The sequence below is a fragment of the Taudactylus pleione genome, unplaced genomic scaffold, assembly GCF_031769625.1.
Source record: "Taudactylus pleione unplaced genomic scaffold, aTauple2 ptg000019l, whole genome shotgun sequence".
Taxonomy (NCBI): domain Eukaryota; kingdom Metazoa; phylum Chordata; class Amphibia; order Anura; family Myobatrachidae; genus Taudactylus; species Taudactylus pleione.
The window spans coordinates 7,831,576-7,840,025 of NW_028284421.1; the positions used below are offsets into that span (position 1 = coordinate 7,831,576).

General features: G+C 41.7%; 1 pseudogene; it reads left to right on the forward strand.

Annotated features, from left to right (window-relative positions):
* The first annotated feature begins 6,644 nt into the window (after positions 1–6,644).
* LOC148540316 (Y-box-binding protein 1 pseudogene) lies at positions 6,645–7,610 on the forward strand (annotated as a pseudogene).
* Positions 7,611–8,450: the final 840 nt, after the last annotated feature.

Genomic DNA, 8,450 nt, shown 5'->3' on the forward strand with positions numbered 1-8,450 from the left:
TAATATGGTGAGGTAGCTTCTGGCTTTGGATCATTTTTAAATGGAACATTCAACTAGCATAGAAACGTAAAACTATTATGTCAGGTACAAGATAGTGTGAGTTAAATGTACTGTAGTTTTCAACTCACTGAACACAAAAGGTGAGATGTTACTTTACAATAAGCATGCATTACATTTGATCACAATGTCCTGCTTCTAAAGACGTCACAGTTCTCTAGGCAAGAAAAATAATAAATGTTCAAAGGATGGGCCCATGAGATATGACATGTTGATGTTTTTAAATCCATTAGCTGCATGCTATGTTAGAAAATTACTTACAAATATGTGGACGTGCAGCTTCAGTATTTCTGAATGCTTGGTATTCCATTGCAACAGGTACACCCAACAAATAGATGAGACGTCTGTGGTATTTTTGTGGGCTGAAAGGAATGCAGTAATGTTGACCATGTATTCTTAGACGGGTTCATTTACTAACAGAGAAGTACAGATAAGCAAATTTTGCATTGTTTGTTTGTTTTTGTGTAAATTTTTGTATTGTTTATATTTTATTTGCACTGAGTAATGTGTAGAGTGTGACATTTCCAGTTCAAAGTGATTCTGTATACCTGTGTATTTTTAGCCACTGGTAGGACACTACACATAGAAACTGATGTAAGGTAGAGCATAGCCCATGTGCTGACATTATCTTATGTGTTTTCACACTGTGCATGCTCTGGAACCAGGCAGATGCAAGACAAGCGATGTATGCATTTCTCTTGTATCCCCACTTGTGGTTTACTTGGCTGTATCGGGGCGTTCTCCTGTAGGACATGTTCAGTGAGGGTGTGTCCATGCAACTACTGGTGTGCTGACTTGGATGGAAGCATAAAGATAGATGTTTTCATTTGTGTCTTCTGCACCATGTATAAGCTAATGGAAGTGCGCCCTGATGATTATGATGGCTAGCAAACTAAGCGTACAAATAGATTACGGTCTGCATATGGTAGAAAATCTGACTTTAATTCTATACATGCAATATGGTACCCATTGTGGCCAACTTATGTTCAACTCTGTAAGAGGCCCATAGAGTAAAAGTGCAATGCAAATGAAAATTTGACTTTGCAGAACTATTTTTGCCCAAATATCCTAGTTTTTAGGGGTATGTGAATTTATTTGTGGATCATAATTCAAACTAAAGGGAGAAACTGAGCAGTTTGCGGAGAGTTTTTCTATAAAAAAAGTTGCAAGTTGTTACAGGATTTATTGTCGATTCCATACCCTGGACAAGTTTTCAGGCAGACCTTCAGCTTCTCATGATTGCTGCTTGCTGTTAGTATCCACCGCAGAATGAGGTCCTCTCACCAGTCATGACTCTACATCATTTGGGTAGAGCTGTGGTAGAGGTGGCTCAATGGGATGCGGTCAAAATCTGAACCGTCGGGATACCGAAGCTAGAATCCTGACACCTTTCAGAAACCCAACGCCAACATCCTGACCGCCAGAATCCCGAAAGTAAGTACTGGTGCTAGGGGGAGGGGTAGGGGTTAGGGATAGGCACTAAGGGGAAGGGGAGCGTTAGGTAATAAGGGGAGAGGGTTAGGTTTAGGCAATGGGGAGGTTTAGGTTTAGGCACTATGGGGGAGGTTAGGTTTAGACATCAGGGAGGGAGAATTAAGGTTAGGGGTAGGGTTAGGGGTTAGGTTAAGTATACTTACCTGGAGGCGTCGCCATTCTACTCTGGTCGGGAATCTGACAGCCGGGATCCCGAGCACCAGCATCCCCTACCCAAGCGTCCCCTAACACATTTCCCCTAACACAAGCCTCCCCTAATACAAGCCTCCCCTAATACAAGCGTCCACTAACACAAGCGTCCACTAACACATGCCCCCCCTAACACAAGCCTCCCCTAACACAAACCTCCTCTAACTCAAGTGTCCCCTAACTCAAGCCTCCCTTAACTGAAGTCTCCTCAACAATCTTCATTGTTGGTTCATCTATGTATCAGAGTATCAGATATATTTTCTGCCACTTCTGCATATTCATGCTTTTTTTTTCTTGTTTAACAATACAAAGTAACGGTTTATATTACTAATTTCTGAAATTATTTTACTGATATAGATGAATTTTAATTTTTTTTGTTCTATGAAATTTGCTGAGTGTGACATCTCCATTATAAAGTGATTCAGTATATCTGGTATTGTGCAATAGTCAGTAGAATAGTACACATCCTAATAGAAATATATTTAAATGTTTTAGTTCAATTTTTTTATTCTAAAACAAAAACATGTGCAAAAAATGTGCCACCCCTGTATTATGAAACTTGTCCCTATACTGAGCAAACAGCTATGACTATTATTATTTCAGAAACAAACCCAGCAGTATAGGGATCCCCTAATCTCATTTATTAGATTTCAGCCAGGGACTGTGGCTCGATGTTGTTAGTAACTAGAGATGCTAAAATTATTCAAACCAGTTTGAAATTCAATACAATTTTGCCATTTTGATGACATAGATTGTGATTTTTGAGCATGTTCGATTTGGTTTGCCGTTCAAAGTTTGAATTTGTGGTTTAAAGTTTGAATTCCCAGGGCAAAAATTAAACAAAAGATGTATCCAATTTAGCTTGAATTTTAGCATTTTGAAAAACTGATTTTTATTACAGTATACTGAATGTAAAATTCAAGAATTGTGAATTTTCAAACTTTAGAGATGAACTAGTTTTAGAACACAAAACACAACTGTGAACCAAATTCTAGTATCTTTACTTACAGTATAGCAACAGGACATGAAAACGTTGCCGTCTAAATTATAAAGGCATTCTGCATGGATGGTCTTCCTGTAGTACCCCGCTATGCGAGTTATTAAGTCTTACACAGTGCAGCGCGCTACAGCACATGTAGAAGCCACACAGCCAGACCACCGTTTCCAGCAATCTCTGCAGCTACTGAAGAGGTCAGCAGCAGGTCATGTGACCAGTGTCAGGTGGTCAAACATGTGATAGCTGGAAGTGAACAGCAGTTACTCAAGGAGACTCTGAGGTGATGGTCAGAGAGGAAGATGGATGCTCTGCAGCTCTCAGAAGTTGGAGAGCCCTGAGGCAGCCTGTAAGATGCCAGGGATAGACCCCAGAGGTGGGAAGAGGGCAGACTGGTCTGAGACTGATGTGAAAGGTAGCCAGGGAGCTGGTTATAGTGCTGCAGCCCCTGTATTCAGCATATGAGCATATGAATGGACTACCTGCACTGGCACATAGAATATATGAAGATACAATATAAAATATATGTAACAGCCACATGTGAGGATCACACCGGGCTCCGGAAGATAATACCTACCTGGAAACTGACATTAAAGTGACTACAGTAGAGATATATATGCATATATATAGTGATAAATGTGCAAAGTACAAAGGGTTGCCTTCTGCCACAGGCAATCACAGTGACATCATATATAGTAGATGTAAACAATCCGGAGCATTATCTACAGCACTATACAACCTCCTGCATGCTCTGGGACTAATCTATGTGCACCTTCCAGCTCATCATTTGGGTTTGAACCCTAGAGACATTTATTGTAGAGATGAGCGGTTCGGATTCCGTGGACTCGGATCCCCTATGTTCGGAGTGGTTCGGATTCTGTGGAATCCGAACCGCTCCGAACATAGGGGATCCGAGTCCACCCGAACGCTGTTCGGGTGTTCCCCACCTGACTCGGATCCCCGTTCAGGGCCGAACGGTGGCCACCTGATGTCAGATTCTCACTAGAGAATCCAACATCATGGCTCCTCGAGTGTAGGGCAGACCGGTGTGATAGCGGTCTGCCCTACACAGAACAAACACACAGCCACCAGCGGCAGCTGTGTGTTTGTTACAGCAGCCAATGAGAGTCACACAGACCCGTCGCGTGGATGCAGAGCGGACGGCGCGGGAGCGGGGATTCAGGTAAGTTTTTTTTATGTGTGTAAGGGCCGGGGGCGCTACTGGGGGGCACAGCTACTGGGGGGCACAACTACTGGGGGACATACTACCGGGGGGTCTGGTACTTGGGGGGGCATACTACTGGGGGGCCATTCTACTGGGGGGTGCCTGCTACTGGGGGGCATAATACTGGGGGTGCCTGCTACAGGGGGGGCATACTACTGGGGGGGGCTGCTACTGGGGTTGCATACTACTGGGGGGCCTGCTACTGAAGGGGGTCTGCTACTTGGGGGGGCATACTACTGGGGGGCATAATTCTGGGGGCCTGCTACTGGGGGGGCCTGCTACTGGGGGCAATACTCCTGGGGGGCCTGCTACTGAGGGGGGTCTGCTACTTGGGGGGGCATACTACTGGGGGGCATAATACTGGGGGCCTGCTACTGGGGGGGCCTGCTACTGGGGGGCCTACTACTGGGGGCAATACTCCTGGGGGGGCCATACTACTTGGGGGGCATACTAATGTGGGCATTGTGTAAAAGGAGCACTACTGTGGGTATTGTGTAAAAGGGGCACTACTGTGTGTCATAACATAAATAAGAGACACTACTTTATGGTGTAATGTGAATCAGGGGCACTATGTGAATAAGATTGTGCAGTGACTCCTTGGGCCGTAGCCTACTTTGTAAACAAGTACTCTGATTCTGCTGGCCGTACCCCACTGGGTGGGTGCACTACTTTTCATTTCTGCCACTGCTGTGTGGTAATGTTTCATAGATGTGCTTTATACTGTGGTGTCTGTGTCGTTGTGCCGCTGTTCTGTCACTTAGTAACCAGTCAGCTCACTGCAAACTTTGGCAAATAATGTTGAAAACAATATTATAAGCTGTGAGGTGTTCTAAATTGACTGGAAATTAATGTTATTGAGGTTAGTAATACTCTAGAGAGAAAAGAAAGTCCAATTTATGTGATTTTAGCTTTTTTTTGTAAATTTTTGTAAAAAAATCCAAATCCAAAGTCAGTCACCACAGTTTGGCAAATCCAAAGCCGGACGACGAATTAGAACCAAATCCAAATCAGGCAAAAATGGTCCGGCGCACATCCCTGGTTTATTGTACTGAAATAGTTTGTACTGCAGTATAAAAACATTATCAAAGTTATTTAGTTCCACTGGCAAGTGATAGAAGTTCTGCTGTATAGTACAGTATATTTTCAAAAAGAGCTCCTATGAGTAAGCTGACATAGTGAAACGCATGTCAGGAACACACGCGGCATGCACCACTAGCATGCCTCGTGCCTTTTAATATGTCACAATTAATTACGCTATACTCTTGATACTCTTGTATCAATGTGTAATATGTGGAGAGCGCTACACTAACTCAGATGAAGATTATGAAAGTATATAATGCGCTCAATTAATATTGTTACTTGGTGACTGCTAATATGCCTAGATAAGTGGCCACAGATATACTTACTGTTGATCCTGAATGAAAGCATAAAATAGCTGTGACACGCGATATCCCTATTATACATATATGTGCGATAGTCTCATTGAATAGGAGGGAGGATTTATAAGCGTGTGGTGCGTAATATTTATATTTATATCTGTCCCTCAGGATCTATTGCTTTCACTTGTGAAAGGCATACTTAGTGACTGCCATTATACCTGGATCAGGGGTTACAGGCAGTTTTATTGTTAATGTTAAGGAGGTGTCAGTGAGAGCAGCTGTAACAATATAACCATTTCACAGTTCATAAGATACAGTGTATCATTTGATTTGTACTACAGACCGTGATCAACGATAATTGTCTCTATGAGAGAATATGAGTATATAATGTAGGTCTGTAATAAATGTATAACCAAATCCTTGATTAATTGATAATTATGATAAATTTGGGGAAGGGGTACTATATCATATCCCCCCAATTGAAGGATATGGCTGGTAACCAAATAAAATACATTGCATTCTAGATCTGTGGAACGTGACATTATTTAGATACTAGGAGTATATTCACATTAGTGTGATATAATTATATAGCACAGTGATTCAAAGCGGAATTTTTGTGGACAAAAAACGATTTTAATATTAATTTTTAATATTAATTTTATTATATACAATAAAAATTAAATAAAATATTTCGCTGTTTTACATATGAACTAATAAAAGTTATATTTTAAGAATTTTCCTTAGGTCACTATAGAATCTGTTTGGATTAAGTTTTCCTGTGAGTGCCCCGTATAAGAATACTTTCTTCTCTGTTTTGATAGTACCGTATATTGGCATATTGAAAAATAGTGTAATGTATGTTATGTTATAAGGTGTTGGATAAATTGGTGGACATGCAATGTAATGTAATAGTAAAGATAATTATATTTAATACCTGTGACTGACTTAAATCTGGAGACTAAGATCTATGTAGTAGGGGAACTTGCTTCTCTGAAGAGAATTACCACTGTTACAAACCTGTAAAGTTACTAGAGCTATTGCGGGCTCTTGGGGATCACCACATTTGGCGTCCAAGAACAGGATCCAGTCAGAGTCCAAAGCAAGCACTACCCCTACTTAATACGAGATGTCACACAGGGAACAACAGATGGGTCAGGGACCTGATAGAGGGAGTCCCATAATGCATACTGTTACCCACATTACTATACCATATTATTTTGGGGCGCCATGGCTTCCCTGCTACTCAGGAGAAACGCATTCAGCAGGAGCAACTGAATTCAAAGAATACAAAACAAAACTTCAGGCCATGTTCAGATTGTGCGCAGTAAGTGAGTCGCAGAAAGTGGAAATATTAATTGGACAACTGAAAGGGACCGCTCTGCGCGAAACAAACTCGTGGCCGCAGAGTCAAAAAAGAACTGCAGAAGATGTATTGGAAAGATTGGCGAGCATCTTTGATTCCCAAACAAAAGGGAAGAGAAAGATTGGCGATCTAAAAGAAGGCCCTGCTATGACAGCCGATGGGAAGCAACTCGGAATTACAGTCAACAAACTACTAATAAGTTTGATGAACATCGAATGCAATTGTCAACAGTCTGGGAAATTTAAACCCAGAAGTCCTGAGACTGAGGACCTGCCCTTAGAAAGAAAGGAGCAAATAGGTCCACTCTTCGAGGAAGGTATGAGCCTTGGCCCGATGTTGCAGAACCAAGCAAAAGCTGTCCACATGGCACATGTAGGCGATGTTACACCAGCTTGTGCAAGAAAAATTTCAGGACAAGTCGTATGGTTCCATGTGCAACGTGATTACGGGTTCATAAAACGAGATGACACCAGGAGCAATATTTTTGTACATTATTCGGCTATCCAAAAAAACAATCCCAGAAGATATCTTCGAAGTCTGGTGTCTGGAGAGACTGTTGAGTTTCTTGTGGTAATGGGAGAGAAGGGCTTCAAAGCCACTAATGTAACTGGTCCTGGTGGTGTTTCGGTGCAAGGCAGCAAATATGCAAAAGATCACAATCATTATTGGCATTATCGACATCGCAGAGATCCTCCAACCAACTACCAGCAAAACTACCAACACCATGAAGGAGGAGAAACTTCAGAAGAAGTTGAAATTGCGGCAGATAAAGAGAGTACTAATCTACAACTGCCCTACCGGAGGCGTCACTACCCACCATACTATTTAAGGAGGCCTAATGGACACAGACAACAATATTCCGATGTCCCAGAGCAGAGTGAGTTAATGGAGAGAACAGTTGGTCGATGAGCGGAGAAACCAAGTGGATTGGTGCAACAGGATCTGCAGGGAATAGTCTGAGCGCGACTTCCTCAGGAAGCTCCATATATATAGTGACAAATGTGCAAAGTACAAAGGGTTGCCTTCTGCCACTGGCAATCACAGTGACATCATATATAGTAGATGTAAACAATCTGGAGCATTATCTACAGCACAATACAACCTCCTGCACACTCTGGGACTAATTTATGTGCACCTTCCAGCTCATAATTTGGGTTTGAACCCTAGAGACATTTATTGTACTGAAATAGTTTATACTGCAGTATAAAAACATTATCAAAGTTATTTAATTCCACTGGCAAGTGATAGAAGTTGTGCTGTATAGTACAGTATATTGGCATATTGAAAAATAGTGTAATGTATGTTATGTTATAAGGTGTTGGATAAATTGGTGGACATGCAATGTAATGAAATAGTAAAGATAATTATATTTAATACCTGTGACTGACTTAAATCTAGAGACTAAGATCTATGTAGTAGGGGAACTTGCCTCTCTGAAGAGAATTACCACTGTTACAAACCTGTAAAGTTACTAGAGCTATTTCAGGCTCTTGGGGATCACCACATTCCTGGCCTCCCTTGGCAGTGGAGGTTTGAATAAATGACAACTGGAAGCACAAAGTTGCCAATAATGTCATTTTATATGCTGGAGGACATCGAAAAACCTGTCCCGGCGACGCAGTAAGAATACTTTTCAGGGTGAATAAGGATTCCTTATAGCCATGAATTGCAGCAATAAGGAATCCGTAATATTAGGGCATACCACAGACATTAATGAATACTCCTGTTAAAGGGAATCCCGAAAATTGT